The sequence below is a fragment of the Apodemus sylvaticus genome, chromosome 7, assembly GCF_947179515.1.
Source record: "Apodemus sylvaticus chromosome 7, mApoSyl1.1, whole genome shotgun sequence".
NCBI lineage: Eukaryota > Metazoa > Chordata > Mammalia > Rodentia > Muridae > Apodemus > Apodemus sylvaticus.
Window position 1 is genome coordinate 11,729,174 of NC_067478.1, and position 18,411 is coordinate 11,747,584.

Below are 18,411 nucleotides of genomic sequence, written 5' to 3' on the forward strand. Positions count from 1 at the left end.
GAAAGCACAGATATTTATATTATGATTCATAACAGTAACAAAATTAGAGATATGAAGTAGCAATGAAAATAATTTTTATGTTGTGTCCCTAACACAAGGAACTGTGTTAAAGGGTCACAGCATAGGGAAGGTTGAGAACCACTGCTGCAGAAGAAAACATAGGGGAAATACTTTATCACCTAGACCTGAACAAAAACTCTTTGGTTACAGCCTCAAGTGCACAAGTAACAATAATAAGTAAGTGTAATTTTTTTCTCAAACAGCATAGCTTCTCTATAGCTAAGAAACAGCTGCAAAAAGAATTGCCTGTGGAGTAGGACAAATGTGAGTGTAGAACATCTACAGGAATCCAGGCTTCTCAATATCAAGGAAAAAATTTCATGTTGGTATCAAGTGTTCAAAGAGATTGAATAGGCATTTCTCAAAAGTGGACAGTCAGATAACCAAAATAGAGTTGTAAAAGTACTCAATAGTGCTAATTAGAGAAAGGGAAATTAAAACCGTGGTAAGGTATCACCCATTCCTGTTAGGATGGACATTGGCAAAAGTGGAAGAAGTGTGGCCTTGCTCCACTGAGCAAACCACTATACATTTATTTTTCTTATTTTATACTGCTTTTCGTATGTGTGTGTGTGTGTGTGTCTTTCTCTATTTCTCTATGTCTGTCTGTCTCTCTCTTTCTCTGTGTATGTAAGTATGTATGTATGTCTATTTGCCTTTGTGTCTGTCTGTTCCTGTCTGTTTCTGTCTCTTTCTCTGAGTCTTTACGTTTGTCTGTGTGTGTCTGTCTCTTTGTCTCTGTGTCTGTCTGCCTGCCTCTTTGTCTCTGTCTGTGTGTCTCTGGATGACTGGATTTTGTCAGAGAGATGGCTGTCTCTGTCTCTGTCTCTCAGTCTCTCTCTGGTGTGGGACCATGAAAGGCAGTCTGTGGCCTGGTTGAGTGAGGCTTACTCTGGAGACCCAGTAGAATATTCTACAAGGGACGGAACCAGTGAGCCGTGCTCCCAGAGACTCAGGCTCATACTCCTGATTCCTCAACTCCAAAATCCTGTGGCCATCAGTCACACATAGAGCCAGGCTCCTAGTGTTCTGGCTGGATTCCACCCACATAGTCTCTCTCTCTCTCTCTCTCTCTCTCTCTCTCTCTCTCTCTCTCTCTCTCTCTCTCTCTCTCTCTCTCTCTCTCTCTCGTGTGAGTGTGTGTGTGGTGTGTGTGTGTGTGTGTGTGCTCACATGCTATGGTGTATGTGTGGAGATCAGAGGAACTTTCATGGGGATGAGTTCTCTCTACTCTGAGTTCCTGTCCAGTTGTCACACTTGGCAGCAAACCCCTCTCCCCACCTACTCCACCCAAACTGCTGTACAGTACTCACTCTTCGTGAAGAAGCCTCAGAGCACAACTGTGGCAGTGCAAAGAGGTAAAGGATTTTGCAAGGCTCATTGTGGGGAAGAAGATGCTAAAAGTTTATGTGTCCACTGATGAAGCATTTATATAAATATATGTAGCAAAAATTAATAAAACTGAAATAAATAATTGAAATGTGACCAACTTTGAAGACCCGCCTCTTGTCAGCTGAGAGAACAAACCATCAGCCAAGTCAGTAAGGAAGTAGAGAACTCATTTCCTACATGTATTTTTCAAATATACACGGGAAGGTGAACAGGGTACACAAATGCTGGGCACAGAGCAAGTCTCGGTAGATATTAAAGAATACATTTCTCTTCCAGTACAGGCCGGGCTGGACCCCACCATTTCAAATCAAAGCCTTTAGAGTTTTGTGCTGAGGATAAAAAGATTGGATGTGGGGGTGAGGAGCAAAAATAGTAACAAAAGAAAATAAAATAAATAAAAAACGGGGAGTGGGAGGTCTGGACGGAACCTGTTTCTGAAGAATGTGGATGGGTCTGAAGAGAGGGAATGTGGGCTGCATCACTACATGATGCATATTCTGTTGAAAAGAATTTCAAGTGTAGAACTGAAATTTCCTGAAAAATCACTTCTCTGTGCTAACATGAGACCACATAGTTAGAATATCTTGCCAAGGCTATCCAGGTAGCATTTCTAAGTAGATTATACTACGATAAAGACCAGTATATAACTAGACCGTCGTCCACCAGGCACCAATTCTTTGGAATTTTATATATGATATTTTCTCTCCTCACTAATTATTCTCTCAGTCTCTTCAGACCTTTCTGAGGCAGCTTGTTCTTCTGTGCTATAGTGCCAGCTGGGTCACATGACCTTCCCCCACCCCTTTTTATGAGATACATTTAGAAAATGCTGGTAGACAGTAAAAACTATGTTGTGAGATACGTAGACAAGCTAATGAGAATAAATCCAAGTTTATTTTAGAGCCCCTAGAGAGGAGATGTGGCAGAAGGACAGAACACTTGATTAACACATGTAAAGTGGAAGATGAACATCCCAGGTTCGGCCCCAGCACCACACCAAAGCAAAGCAAAGAATAAAGAGATTTTAAAAAGATTCAACTAGAGTCTCCAAAACCAATCCAAACCAAACAAACAAGCAAAACACTGACCATTCTGTAATTGTGTATATATTGTCCTCGTTTGCTTTCTGGTGTGATAGACACTATAGCCAAACTCAAGTTGGGCAAGGAAAGAGTTTATTATGTCTTCTAGTTTATAGTCCACCATCATCTTGAGATGGCCTGTCTCCATCCTCTAAACTGAGAGTTACCACTGAACCATCAGGACCACAACCCAGCATTTATATGAATTCAGGGGATTTGATTCAGTCCTCCATTCTTTGCAAGGTCATTGCTTTAACCACCGAGCTATCTCCTCAGTCCCTAGACTGCCAGCTTCTCACCACAGTCTCACTCACGGGGCAGAAGGAAGACTCCCTGAGGTCTCTCACATGAGAGTGCCAAACTCACTCATGCAGCCTCCTCTCTCACAGCCCCGCCTTCCTGTCCCAGCACATAGGTTGTGGAGCACAGAGATTTCTATTACAAACCTTCATTTTCCTCATTACATAAACATGCTGAAAAATGTCTCTCATTTAACCACATATCAGAAATACCAGGAAGAATAAACCTCAGCTTCTTCTAAGCTTTTGGGTTATATGCCAAGAACAGACTTTTCATGGCCAGGAGAAATCAGGAAAGCATAGTTCTTCAGTGTGTGCCAGGGTCTGACCTTCCATTGCAGTTACTGAAGGCAGGGTACCTAAGATACATGTAGAGCAGTCTTCAATGTCACTGAAAGGGAGAGAAAAAATAGCCAGTGACCGGCATTCTGGTGACAGCTCACAACCAAGTCCAGGCCTCACAGCAGCAGGGTCTGGATTCAGAGTCATCAGGTGCCACATGCTGGGGCGCCCCTCCCTTTAAATAGCTTATGAACAGCTGTGTTGGCTGCTGTGTCCCAGTCAGCTTCACATTCTCTTCCAGTTTTAACTCATGATCTTCTAGGACTGGATTCTGGTGGACAGCTGTCTGGTGTTCACTAATCTCCCCCAACTTCTCTTTATCAATGCAGTAATTGAAAATTGTTTTTATTCTTTGATTTTTTCCATACTTGATGTGTGTGACTGTTTGTGTGTGTGTGTGTGTGTGTGTGTGTGTGTGTGTGTGTGTGTGTGTGTAGAGGAATGTGAATGCCTATGCATCTATAGGTCAGAAGATGACCTTGGGTATGACTCCTCAGTGTCATTTACCCTGTGTTTGAGACAGGGTCTGTCACAGGCCTGGCACTCCCTAGGTACCTGCTTGCCCTGCATCCCCAGAATGTCATCATGCCAGGTTCTGGTAAGGAACTCTAGTCCTTTTGCTTAAAGAAAGAACTTTACCCAGAGAACCAACTCTCCAGCTCAGTTCAAACATCTTTAGTAGCATTTCTTTTTGGAGACTCAGATCACACGAAGTGGGTCCATCATATTTCTGAATGTTCCTATTTCTCTTCTATTGAAATCTTGAGAGTTTTCAATACACCATGTTCCAAACTGGCATTAATTTCCTTTGTCAACTCATTTCTCCTGCATCTCAGAGCTAGGGAAAGGTGGAGTTTCCCAACTCTTACTAGGTGAAGTTGAGATAATCGTACATCGAAATTTCTCCAGGCAATGGATGCTTTTGGTAGCAGCAAAGGTGACCTGGGTGCCCGTGGCTATGGAATCTTTCCTCTGTGCTAGAGTTCAGATTAACATTGGGATACATGCTCCACTATGTTCATAGCAGCTCTATTTATAATAGCCAGAAGCTGGAAAGAACCCAGATGTCCCTCAAGGGAGGAATGGATACCGAAAATGTGGTATATATACACAATGAAGTACTATTCACCCATTAGAAGCAATGAATTCATGAAATTCTTAGACAAATCGATGGAACTGGAAAACATCATCCTAAGTGATGTAAGCCGGCCTCAAAAGAACACTCATGCTATGCACTCACTGATAAGCTGATATTAGCCTAGAAGCTTGGAATAACCAAAACACAATTCAAATACCAAAAAAATGGGATTTTAACATACATGTAGGTGAGTATTTAGTCCCTAGATGATCTCTCTGTGCTGCCTTCTGATATGATTTCCATCTAATGTTCTCTGCCCTGGTTCAATTTACCCATCCTCATTGTTCTTTCTGTTCATAACTTGCCTGTTTTGGATACCAACTCACAAGCAGAAGAGAATATCTATTTGCAGAATGCCCCTTTGTTATTGGTGTTCTTCCACTGTGTCCTCAACAGCATCAATGCCAAATACTTGCTGTCCACTGGTGACCTTGTGCTCCTCACTTTATCTTATTGAACAACCCCTCTGCTTAGAAGAAGGACTTGTGTTCTCTGGTAAATGAAAAAAAAAACTCTTGTGAAACAGTCCTGCATGTCATGCCAACTATGAACAGGATGAGACATACACCGATTTCCAAAAATCCACATTTATTTTATGTATATGTGTGTTTTGCCTGCACATTCCTAAGTCCACCATGTGTGTGCAATGCCCACGGATGCCAAAAGAGGGCACTAGATCCCCTGGGAACTGAAGTTACTGGCAGCTGTGAGTCATGCATGGGTCCTGGGAAGCAAACCTGGGTCTTCTGCTGGAGCTGTCTGTGCTCTTAACTGCAGAGCCATCTCTCCAAATTTCCCTCTATTCTTTCTGTTCAGTTAGGTTTATTGAAATGTAATGGATTTGAGTGGCAGTGACCAAGAGAGGAACACATCAAATGTAATTTATTTTAAAAGCAATTGAGAAAATGATGTACCTAAGTAGCATGTCTAACAAATTGAGGGAAAAGACCAGATTAGATTTTTATTCTACCTTGAATTGGGAACTAGATCCAACAGGAAGATGTTAATTTTTTTATTTTTTTACAAAAGCCCTGAAAAGATCTTTTTCTGTTAACAAATGTTTAGTGTGAGATTTCAAAGTGCTTCCATTGTAAAATATCCCAATAAGCTGACCAGATGCTTCTCTTTCTCTTCATCAAACTTTATGTGGTGAATGGATACACCCCATGCTTCAGTAAAAGACTGTCAAGTTCAGAAGAAACAAAACACAGAAGACAAATTTAGGAACCAAAGAGGAGGTGGTACAGGGATTAACAATTGTGTTTATTTCCTTACCTTTATTCCTTTATTGTAGAACATGAGCAGGGTACCATGGACCAGGCTCTTTACACACAGGCATGGTGATGGGACAGTGGAGTGTTAGGAGACCCTGGAGTGACACCTCTTCTCCAGGATCTAAGATTTATGTGTACACATTCTTGTGTCATCCAGTTGGCCTTTCTTCCTTTGGAATCCAAAGAACTCTTGAGTCCTCTTTCTAGTGTGGCTAAGCTCCCAACAGACCAAAACCTCACTGCTATGCTAGTAGCGAACTCTGTAGAATAAAAGACAATAGATGCTGAAAGGAAACTGATCCTGGAATCAAAAGAGCATTAGATTCAAGGTTAAACATGTTCATGGATTGTAGCTGGCCAACAATCTAGCTAAGGCTCTATTCAACAAAGGTTTAGTCACCTGACTTGTGGAGAGTAATAGAGGACTCCAAATGAGCTGTTCATACAGAGGAACCCTCATTCTGTCCATCTATCTCATCTGAAACCTTGGGGACTCACCTTGGGTGCACAGAACATAATGTAGAACAGAAAGATATGGGGGATTTTCAGTTGCTGGTTTAAATGCTGAGTAGGCAATTTGAGCCCAGTCATGTTAATTGTCTCCTAAAGCAAAATTCACCACACCAGTCACTGCGCCACAACAGAACAAGAACTGGACATTGCCATTCACCCAGTCTATCATTTAATGCAAAGTGTTACTAATTATCAAATAATAACTATAAGATGGTGTTTAGGCTGTCTTTCAGATAGCTCTGACTTTAGAGTTGGTAACTAACTGACCCGCCCAGCAGGTCCAGTTATTCCAGAGTCCCGAAGAGGCACTACCTGAGGGTCAAAAAAGGGGGGAGAGAAGGAAGGAAGCCAAGCACCCTAAGAAAGACAAGTCAGTCTGTGTTGTGTCAAGGCTTCATTTAATGTCGGGGAGGTAAGTGGGTTTTAAGGCTTACAGAGAAGGAATTGACCTTCACACAAGAACAAAGGAGGAAAGGGCAGAGACACCTCTAGCAATGGAAGCAGGAAGCGAGGAGGTCATCCAAGTGGGGACACCCGCCGGCAGGAACATTCCTCTGTTAGGGCAGGAACATCTTGTGGTATTCTTGGGAATCTTCTCGCACCGATAGCTCAAGGGGAAGGCTCTAGTTAATTGTTCTTCCTTCTTGGCAACTGCCACCTTAGGGCTGTGAGTAAGCATAAGTCCGAATAGCTCGGGATGGTTCCCCACAACTAACAGGTTTACTTTTTTTTTTTTTTTTTTTTTTTTGGATTTGGTTTTTTGAAACAGGTTCTCTGTGTAGCCCTGGCTGTCCTGGAGCTCACTCTGTAGACCAGGTTGGCCTCGAACTCAGAAATCTGCCTGCCTCTGCGTCCCAGAGTGCTGGGATTACAGGTGTGTGCCACCACCGCCCGGCTGACTAATAGGTTTAAAGTAGGGATCATAATTAAACTAAGTGAGAGAAATGAAAATATATTTTAAGTGAATAAAAATATAAAGAATGTGAGACAATAAAAAGATGTGAGAAAATAGCAAAGTACATTCTAAACTGAAAACAGCTAAATTTTTAAGTTATAGCTGTTCTAGGGCTGAAGAGAACACATGCTTGTTCTTGAAAAGTGTAAAGAATATCTATGGCTCTTCTAATCTGCCAGGCCCCTCTGCCACAAGGAATGCTGACAGCAGGAGAAATAGCTTCTCTCAGGGAAGAACACACCAATTGGCTCTCCAGTACCAAATGGTCAGTCCTGAAAACATACTTAGAAGTAACATGATACAGACTAGCAGGTTGTAATTTATGTATTTAGGCATATATGCACACACACACACACACACACATACAAACACATACTCACAAACTCACACATACACACACCTGCATACATTCACATACAAACACACACACTCACAAACACACACACATATGCACACATACTCATACCCACATCCTCACACTCACTCATAACCCACATGCACACACAAACACATGGAGACTCATAAACACACACATATACAAACACACATATGCACATATATACTCATACACACACAAACACACATATGCACATATAAACACATACAACACACATACAGACATATAAACACATAAATGTAAATAATGATTTTTTTTAAAGGCTACAAATTTGAAAGAGAGCAAGTAGGGTTACATGGTAGGATTTAGAGAAAGGGAAGGGGAAATGATCTAATCATAATAAAATCTCAGAAACTTAAAAAAATTAAAAAGATATAAGGCATGAAAATTTGTACTACTACTAAACTCCTAAATAAAATAAAATTTGCCACTATCAAAAAAGCAACCAGAAGTTTTCATGTACATGTATACTTGTGGCTATGTACAAATAATCATTATATATACAATATATATACTATATACATAAGATCTATACTACACGCCATAGTATATGAAATACTTTTTGAAAATGCATTTGTTGAGTAGACAGGCATTTAAAACATTATGCATAAACTGAGGCTAGAGACAGCTATGTGGTTAAGAGTGTGTGTTGCTCTTTCAGAGGACCCAGGTTCAGTTCCCAGCCCCCACAGAGCAGCTACCAACCACCTATAACTCCAGCTCCAGGTGATCCAATTCCCTTTTCTGACCTCTGCAGGCACCACACATGCATGTGGTATGTATCCCTTCATGAAGGCTGAATACTCAAGCACATGAAATGTGCATGCAATAAATAAATCTAAAACAGTCAAACCTAATACATCAAACACTATGTAGACATATATGTTATAAGGACATTTGTTATATGCCACATGTGACATATACTGTGTTGTACAATATATTATGTATGTATCTTACACACAAGCCAATCAATTTTGTTAGGAAGCACATTAACACAACGGAAAAGACAATTATGAAATTGGATATGCCAGAAGCTATCATACAAACCCACTGAAAAATCTTCCTATAAATTATATATACTACATTATAATATATATATATATACTGTACTCTACAATATTATAATATATGCATGAGTAATCATATATGTAAGATTAATCAACAAGCTTATATGTAAGGGTATATACATATGAAAATATTTTGTTTACATGAAATTTTTGTCTTGTTACTATAAATTGGTGATGCAATATTGTTTTTTAAAGGCAATCTATAAAAAGTGTTATATGCTCTAGTTTGTCAACCAAAAGGAGGTATGGACAGATGACAGCTTCTAAGGCAGAGAGTATCTCTTTAAATATCTGTTACTCCAGTAGATCAGCTGTGTTCCAGCAAATGGTTCCACACCCAAAAGTACATGACTAGCCCAAATTGGAGTTGAGTTATTAAAGTCTTCAAAATGAATAAGATATATTAATATAACCAAAACTTTAGAATAAATATTTAGTTAATTTTTCTATGGCATGCTTAGTTCATACTGATGAATCTTTTCTGGTCGAGTTAATAGAAATGGCAAATTCACAAGGAAATTAGAAAGAGCATCCTTGGAGGCTTAGTAATTATGAGAAAAGAAATATAGATTGAAAAGAAAATTAGACGGAGGAAATCATCCAAGTCCTCCTACCTGACGGGGCAGAGTCCCACGTAGCTTCAGAAGGAAGAGTGAAGAAGTCAGAGCTTCAAAGGCCACCGGAAGAAGGCTCTTCTTCGAGAATCACTTCCTGCCTCTGTCTGAGGGTGACACACCTGTGTGGATCCAAATCTCATCAGTGATGTGGGTCACTGGGGACAGGACTGAAGGCTTCACAGCTGGGACTGGACAACCGGCTCACTGGGCTCCTGAGCACTGAGCAGGGTGACTAGCCAGCTTCCGGGCCCCGCCCCCACGCCTTTCCTGCTTTATGAGCCCAGATATGAGCCCATTTCCCTCCTGTTACTTTTGTTGGGGGTGTTTGGTCACACCAATGGAAAAGAAACGGAGGCAGACAACATGAGGAGAGATATTTAAAAGTATCCAGAATGGCAGGTTAGTTGTTTACTACATTTGCAAGGGGGAAAAAAAACCCCAAACGGCTATATTCTAATAGGTGACTATGCAAATGAAAACTAATTATTTTGAGATACATAGATAAAAACAGTATGCAAATAACTAGGAAACAGAAATGTATGAAAATATTAAATGAAACCGATTCCTTAAATTATTTTTGAAGAACCTATCAAGCACAGGTTTTTTTAAAAAAAAATCTTTATTTTTATTATTTTTTTGATTGTGTATAGGTACGTGGTTTGCACGTGGATTTGTGGACATGATTGCAGGTGTCTGCAGAGTCCCGGATGTTGGATTCCCTTGAGCTGAAGTTACAGATGGTTGTGAGCTGCTTCCCCAGTGATGGCAACCAAGTTGGACCTCTGAAAAAGCAACAGATGTTCCTAACTACCAGCCACCTCTCCGGCCTCTTAGGCTCAGATTTTTAAGATAAAGGCCATTCATTATTTTTGCATTCCATTTACATGACAGATAAAGGAAGATGGGAAGTTAGCAGATGAGCTGTTTGACCAGGGCCTTGGGCAGTCCATGGAAGAGCACCAACAGACCGTTGTAGCTGGGGAACATGGACTAGATCATTGGAAGATGAACAAAAGAGAGATCCTAAAGTGGAACATCTAAAATGTGTACAAACGAAAGTATAGTGAAGTCTAATAGATGGTTAAAATCACAGGTGGGAAAGAAAAAGAAAAAGATCAAAGACAGGAGAAAGCCATAAAGAAGTCCCTACAGGAAAAGGAGACAGTTTGAAGCATCAAGAGCCTACAGTTTATATCTAATATAAGCCTCGGGAAAGAAATCAAAGAAGCGATGGTCAAGGTGAAAGTCTTCAGAACTAAATCCGGAAGAGAGTAACAGAGTAGAGGACAGCCCTGGTGGTATAAATGAGCACAGATCTAGCAAATTAATCCCTGAGGTTGTATTTGTAACAGACCAACAGTTGTCGACCTTAAATGAAACAGGACCGCAACTCAGAACATACACTAGTAACAACACAGGAGATGCAAAATGAAGGTTGAATACATCAGCACTGGACGGTCAAAACAAAACTTTTCTGTCTATGTTAATGACAGGCAAAATCAACTTTCAAAAAGGCCGTGTGTAGCTAGAATGCTTCAATGGGAGGGGAGGCCCTTGGTCCTGTGAGGGCTTGATGCCCCAGCGTTGGGAAATGCTAGGTGATGAGGCAGAGTGTGGTGGGGAGTGGAGCGTGCTCATAGAAACAGGGTGTGGAGGTTTGCGGAGGGGAAACCGGGAAAGGGGATAACATTTGAAATGTAAATAAAAGAAAATATCCAATTAAAAAGTGGAAAAGAATTAGCAAAAGACACACACAATGTAACATTTTTGTCTCAAAGCGTACTCATAATAAAAGAAACTAAAACCCACAATGTTTGTAGTGGAAAGATTAGCAAGCTTCTAGAAATAATCGAAGACGTTAGCGCTGTTCGCTCAGTGGCTGGGAGAACAATGCAACAGCGCAGAGGGAACAGCAGAGGCTTGTTTGAAAAAGTGCAAATGGTTTATACGGCTGAACTAACAGTTTTACACCGAGCCTCTACTGACGGACATACGTTGTGTCCAAAGCACACGAACTATTGGAAGACACTGTATGGCAGAAGCTAAAGGAGAGCTCCGCTAACTAAAATTACTGACTGAGATAAAGCAAAACTAAGTCTCTGTGATGAAAGATGAGGCAGCCCTCAAAAAGCAGGTCAGTATAAGTCAGATGTAAATGATAAAAATATTTCCTAATTCTCGTGGCATGATAATGATTTATAATTCAAATTATAGTGTAGGACAACCATAATAAAAATAAAGCTTATATTATAAATACAATTATATCATATATAATAATGTTACCATTATATTATAAATATAATTACATTATATATAATAGTATAATATTCTAATATATAATGCAATAATGTATATATAATATAACAATGCATATATGTATATATAATATATAATGTAATAGTAACATAATAATAAAGCTTCAATGGGAACAACTTTGGCTTCCAGCAGATGCATGCTAAGATAAATCCAGATATATATTGTTAAGTGTATCTAACAAGAGAAAACATTCAGATTTAATAAGACAAATGTATTCCTTAAGTGGTCAAAATAATAACTGAATAATTCCTAAAGTGTTCAAATGAAAACTAAAAATGTAGGGGTTAATGAAATAGTAAAAGCATTTTATTTAACACCCAGGCTATTTGGAGAATTACCATCAAAAAACTCTGGTAACATTGGTAAAAACAGGTCAGAAGTTAAATAATTGAATCTAGAAATGAAAGAGTTTATGGGCAGATGTGACAATAAGGAGTGGTGCTGGAACCTGAAAATCCTCACTGCAGGTGAGAAAACAGGATTAGCTCAGATTTTAGATTTAGAGAGACAACAGCAAACGCCACCAGCTCCCCACAGACACCCTCTAACCTCGACTCGGTTCTGATGTAAAAACCTTTTAAGATAGTTTATGAAGATTTCTAGGCCAGTTCTAGAATTCAAACAAAGATGAGAGCATGTAATTATATTGCTGGCGTAATGTTAACATACACTAGGAACAAGCTCCTTCTGGGTGTGTGCCAAGCCTCACCGTAAAGTGTCAACAGAACGGCTCGGGATTGATTTGAAGAAAAACGTAGACTCTTCCCTGCATTTTAGAAATGAAAATAAAAGTAATAATAAAAAGTAGATATAATGGGGTTCATATATAAAAATGACTGGTTTGAATCTCACAGTAATTTGGTGACAGGTTCTGTAGCAACTCTGGCCTTGGGAATCCTAAGTCAGGCTCTATTTACTAGACTGCCGGTCTCATGTTGTGGGATCAGTAGTTTACAAATCATGGCAATCTAGATGGACTTTGTAACAAGCAACAGTTCCCAATGGCTTAAGCCACAATGTTAGCTCTTGCTGAACTTCTGTGTCTCATTGGGTCATCCTCAAGGCTGATTCTTAGAGACCCTCAGAGACTCACCAAGTCTGTGAAATTTTCATAATCCCTTGCCTAGATTCTCTGTACATCCAACCCCATGTACATCACTGTGGGAGATAAAGGTGCTATACATCTCTAGCACAGCACAGAGAAGCGTCATTTGTCAAAATTTGATACAAACCATTCCCATGGTAATTGAATGGTCCACTCATCATGACCTCATCAGACAGCAAGAAGATGGAATACAATGCATGCAGGAAAGTCGGGAAGCCGCGAGAGCCTGGGTTTCAGGTTTATAAGGCATGGAGAAGACAACTGCAGACAGATGCCTGGCAGTCTTTCTATCCCAACAGAACCTTCCTTTCTGCCAATGTGTTTCTAGGAGCTGAGGAGTTGCAGTAACATCATCAGTGCCTGTGACTCTGTAGGCTAGAGTCATAAGCAAAGAAAAGGGACGACTTTAGACACCTTTGGGTGTTTCCTAGGGGTCTGCTTTATCGCTGGGAGAGCAGAGAGCCGAATCTCCTAGCCCATCAAATCCTAACTTCTTGGTCTAAAGGTGTTCAGTTTTATTTGAAATTGTTTACCAAAGAGAAGTAAAATGGTTGTTAGCAAACACAGAGAATTTCTTTTGCTCACTACATAAAAATGATTTTGTCTTAATTTAAAACAATTTGGGCCAGTGGGATGGCTCAGCAGGTAACGGTGCTTGCTGCAAAGCCTGGGGACCTGAGCAGAATCACAGGCCCAATGTGGCGGAAGGAGGGAACTGATTTTCACATGCTGTCCTCTTCACACACACATACACACACACACACACACACACACACAGGAATACAAACATAAGTGCACATACACAAACACAACAGATTTTTAAAATATCTTTTAAAATCCCATTAATTTAAAAGTATATTTTAATATATTTGTGATATACTTAAATTCTATAAAATCAATATAATAATAAATGAACAACCAACTGCTCTCTAATAAATCCTGATAATAAAAGAAAATGATATTCAGAAATTAGTATAATAACTGTAATCTAGGATTGTATCAAATATAAAATATAGATACTTTTTGGAGGAAGAGCTCAAGTTTTAAGATTTCCCTTGGGGCTGGTGATGTAGCTTTGTTGATAGGGCTCTGGAATATGCTCTGGGCCTAATGAGCAGCAGTGTGTACACTGGACATGGTGACACAAACCTATAATCCAAGCACCAGGGATCTGGAAGCAGGAGAATCAGTCCATGATGAGTCTGAGGTAAGCCTGGGCTACAGGAGACCTCAGGAGGGAAAATTCATTTACTTTAAAGAGAATAAACTCTCCCAAGTTGGAACTCATATATTCTTTTACTTGTAGCAGAGGTACATTCAAAGATTTAATGAACTACTGTGTTGTAATTAACCAATATAGCCAAAGACATAGAAAGAACTCATGATTCATTCAAAAGTCGAGAGGAGAGCAGGGAACAGGGAGGTGGATTATAAAATAACACGTAGTCTATAATCCATGATTGCAAAACAGATCCATGGATTTACAGATACATATGCATAGATATTGGCTAAGCAAAAAAGCTGTGGCAATTTGGATGGTTGTATTCTGGGAAAGGTTTTATTCTGTTTCCTCTGATTTTGAAATCCTCTTCTTTTCCCCAAAAAGCCTCTTTACATTGCATAAATGTAAATTTCATTTTGAAAAGAAAAAAAAAGACATTCTTTGAAGAATGGCTCTAGAGAACAAATTGTACATTTATGCAGATAACTCTAGTGTTGTCCTTCTGGAGAGGCTGGCTATGAGATGACAATTATCTTTTTCATAAGACCTAAGTATTTTTTGAAGTGGCAAGTGCATACGTGCAGGCACACACACACACACACACACACACACACACACACACACACACACATCTCACTTTCTGGTTTGGAGAATAGTTTTGAAATTGAGATGTCCTGCATCCCATCAGAAATGGACTGTAGCTACCCACTCCCCATAACACCTAATTAAATTAATTGAATTGTCACTATCAGAAGCCAAATATCTGATAGTGGCACTCATCTGCTTCTGTGCGAGGAAGGAACCAGTGTTTATCCTGGGGAATCTGTGACCTCAGGAAAGGCTATAAAAGAGATGGACTACAGACCTAACTTGGCACAGCTTTGGCTCTGCTCTCTGTCCTTCCTGGGACTTCCTGGATACAATATCGACCTCTCTTTTCTTACATGGTCTTCTAACACTTGTGGTTTTTCTCCACTTTCATTTTTAGGCCAAGTGTTTTGTGTGTTTGTTTCTTTTAAATCAATAACACCTTTGTCTGGGGAAATGGCTCACTGGATGAAAGCACTTACTGGGTAGGCTTCAAGATCACAGTTCGGATCCCCAGAACCCACAAGAAAGCCAGATGAGCTTCGAGCCCCAAAGGTCCCAGCCAAGCAAGCTAGTTAGATTAGACATATCAGTGAGCTCTGGTTCCAGAAATATACCCTACTTTAATAAATAAAAGTGAAGATGGGCAGAGGAAGACTCCAATGTCAATCTCTGGCCTCCATATATTTGTACACACAGGTGAATGTGAACTGCGAGTCCATGTGTGCCCACACCACATGTGAAAATACATACTCCACAAGCAAAAACCAAAAAAAAAAAAAAAAAAAGCAACGATGCCTTTAATGGGTTCCATGTGGAACTATACTATACTTCTATTTAAAGTGGTCCTAGAATAGTCGATGATAAGGGTATCCCACTCCTGCTTTGCAGAAAAAATGTCTTCCTGCCTCTGTCCTCCTGCCTGACCCCATGAGAGCCTGGGGCTTCTCAGGATGCAAATGGGCAAACACAGTGCTCTGCTTCCCAGCAAGGAAGCAAGAGAGAGAGAGAGAGAGAGAGAGAGAGAGAGAGAGAGAGAGAGCAAGATGCTTTGAATGTCTCTCTATCTGACCCAAGGAATGCTGAAAAGAAACAAGGTAACTTATTCAGCAGCTTTCCTGGTCTATTGTTGCTCAGATCTTTCCCTGACAGGTTTTCCAAACCTCCCTGTAGCAGATGCCTCCTGTGCCTCTGTCTCCATCGCCCCTCCTCTGAGTCAGGAGCTCCAAGAAAGCTGCAAACCCATTTATTTTTAAGAAACGTCTTGAGCTACTTTGGCAACAGAGCATCACTTCATGGGAGGGCAGGCTAGGGGTCATTCCTGGCCTGCCTGCTCACAGAGATCGTTTTCCTGCATTGCACACAGCCAGCCTACTGCAAAGGAGACAGAGCTGGAACCAAGGGATCTGTGCCATCTGAACATTTGGTTTCTAGTCTCAGAAGTCCTCTTTGTTTTTGATCGTGACATTTCTTCACGCTCAGATGCATACATGATGTAACATTCTTTGTTGATGTTCTGAAATGTGTTTTTGGAGTTATTTTGGCTGAGTACGAAGTAAGAATGGGGGCTCTCTCGACTTTTCTGGTTGAAATGTTAATCTTGCCGCCCTTACCCCGCCCCATCTTTCTCTTTGCCTTCCTCCCTTCAGTATATTTCTAAAGCTTGAAACCCAAACCCAAGACTGATATTTAATAGACCCTAGCCAGTTTAGCTGGATACGAGGTGGATGAGAAGTCTCTCTAGGGAATATGTGGGCCTTTACAGTGGAGGGGGTGTCCACCCTTAAGTGGAGTTCCTCACAACCTAATTGTTGAGAAATGCTGCAAGTTCAACAGCATGGAAATCCGACTTCTCGCTTCAGTTGAAAAGGTGCTCATAAAGGTAGCTAGGTTATTCTAGCAATTCGCCTTATTTTGAAAATCCAATTTGAGAGCTTCATTAAAGGGCACTAATTTAGTGTCTCCAGGGAGTGTGTGTTTAGAGGAGCTTGTCAACAGTCTCAGATGTTTGCCAGTGTGTAGGTGAGCTCAGCTCCCTAAGCTGGGGTTACCTGGTTACAGGCTCCCCCTCCCATTTCAAACACAATGCCAGCAAACACTCCAGGGCCCTCAGACCAGGAGTAACAGCACCTCCTGCTTTTCCCACTTGTCTAGGTCATCTTTAAAGTGAGGACATCCCCGCCACTGTGACTTTATCACTCAGAGGTCCAACACGGAAGATCTCATTTTACACAATAAAAGATCTGTTAATCTGTCAGGCCAAAGGCCTCAATGGTTAAGAACCACTTCTAATCATTTAAGGAAATGTGCACCCTTTCTGAACCCTACAATGATAGCACTGCTCACTATCTGCCTAATAGTCCCAAGAGGATATTTCAGTCCCACACCAGGACACAAATTTTTTAAATTGGATAGCTGAATACCAATTAGCAATGTGGCCTCAAATAAACTTGGACCTTCTTAGGCCACTGATTTGTTGGCAAAAATACACACACACACACACACACACACACACATATATATATATATACATATATATATATATATGGAGAAAAGTCAGAAAATAAAATTGAGTTTTAATGTTTTAAATCCAAATGTACTTCCTATTTTCAAACAGAGCTTAAAAATTCACAAGAGGTATTACTCTAAATATCATCATCCAGTTTGTCCATTATTGTTAAGGTTTAGAAACTTTTCCTCGGTCTAAGTGCTAGAGTTGTTTTGTTTTTTTAAACTAGAATTTCTCACAGAATTCCACTCTCCTTTTCAAAAGCTGTAATTTCCACTCTTGTTTACAGAATTGTGTTCTGTGTGGGTATGTATGGGTATATGGGGATGGGGATGGTTTTGTCTAGAAGATACCTACACTGACCACATACACATATTAATACAATTTCCCAAGAAGCCATTTAGTGTTTGGTTCTTAGGGTATGATTAGAAACATTTTTTCCTATTACATTCCAAAAGGCTGGAAAACACTTACCAATATGTTTTGAGAAGCGTTAGTCGGAAAGATGGAGCTAAAGCCAAAGTGCTGATCCTGAAAGCTTTAGGATCCTTTGCCTGAAACTTTACACTGTGAATTTGTCCTGCCCTGCAGAAGTGGAAACCCAGAGGGAGACGCTAACAGCTAGAGAATAATGACCTACTCATCAAGGACCAATCCAACCTTCTACTCCCTGTAGTGTACACATGCATGTGTGAACACACACACACACACACTTTAAGATCTATAATCTATATATTAGTAGCTGGCTGCATGACTATACAGATTCTATGCAAATCACTCTTCTAGAACACCACGGAAGCCATGTGTCTTGATAAGTCTGTTCTTTGTTGTCGTTGTTGTTTGTTTTTCATTTTTTAACCACTACCAGTAAAGGCAGATGTACTTAAATAGAAGTCAAACAACAAATAAATAAAAGAAGAGATTTTCATAGCATAGTTTATGGTGGTTACATATTTGTTGTTTGTTCATGGGGTTACTAATCACCAATGTAAGTTATTTGTTGTTTTTTCTTTTTCTTTTTCAATGTATTGTGCATTGCAGCAAATCCACACTTAGCTCGCTGTCTGCATCTCAGAAGCTCGGGTATTGGATATTGTTAAAATGAGCTTTGGCAGTTGCACACAGAAGTGCACGACTATAATTTTGCTATCCATTAATAACAAGCCAGCCAAGAAAGCCAGAATCCAATGCCTTGCTCTCAGCTGGGGGTAGGAAACTAGACCTGACTATCTTGGCTGGTGACCTATGCTGTTGGAAAGTAGGATGTATAGTTTGCTCGCGGGTGGGCGGAATTCCGGAAATTTATTCACTCTTCACTGTACTTTTTCCTCCTCTTGGTAGTGTGCCCTTAGATAATGAAAAAAAATGAATTGCGCATAATAAAAATAGTATGCATCTCCAAAACAAATGGGTAAATCAGAGCTTTTATTTCTTCAGGTGTCAACTCTGCTCCCTGCCTCAGCCCTACCCCTCTGGGCTCTGCAGTGCTTGGTTTCTCTCAGTCAGCGCACCAGCGCCCAGCGGGGCAGACAGCA

At 40.3% G+C, this 18,411-nt stretch overlaps 1 long non-coding RNA gene across 1 annotated transcript; it reads right to left on the minus strand.

The window, feature by feature from the left end:
• Nucleotides 1-4,903: 4,903 nt before the first annotated feature.
• On the minus strand, nucleotides 4,904-9,380 carry LOC127689578 (uncharacterized). Its single transcript, XR_007978943.1, has 3 exons — nucleotides 9,134-9,380; nucleotides 5,589-5,847; nucleotides 4,904-5,495 (listed from the first exon to the last, which is right to left on the minus strand). It is a non-coding gene; the product is annotated as an uncharacterized LOC127689578 (long non-coding RNA).
• Between the last annotated feature and the right edge of the window lie 9,031 nt (nucleotides 9,381-18,411).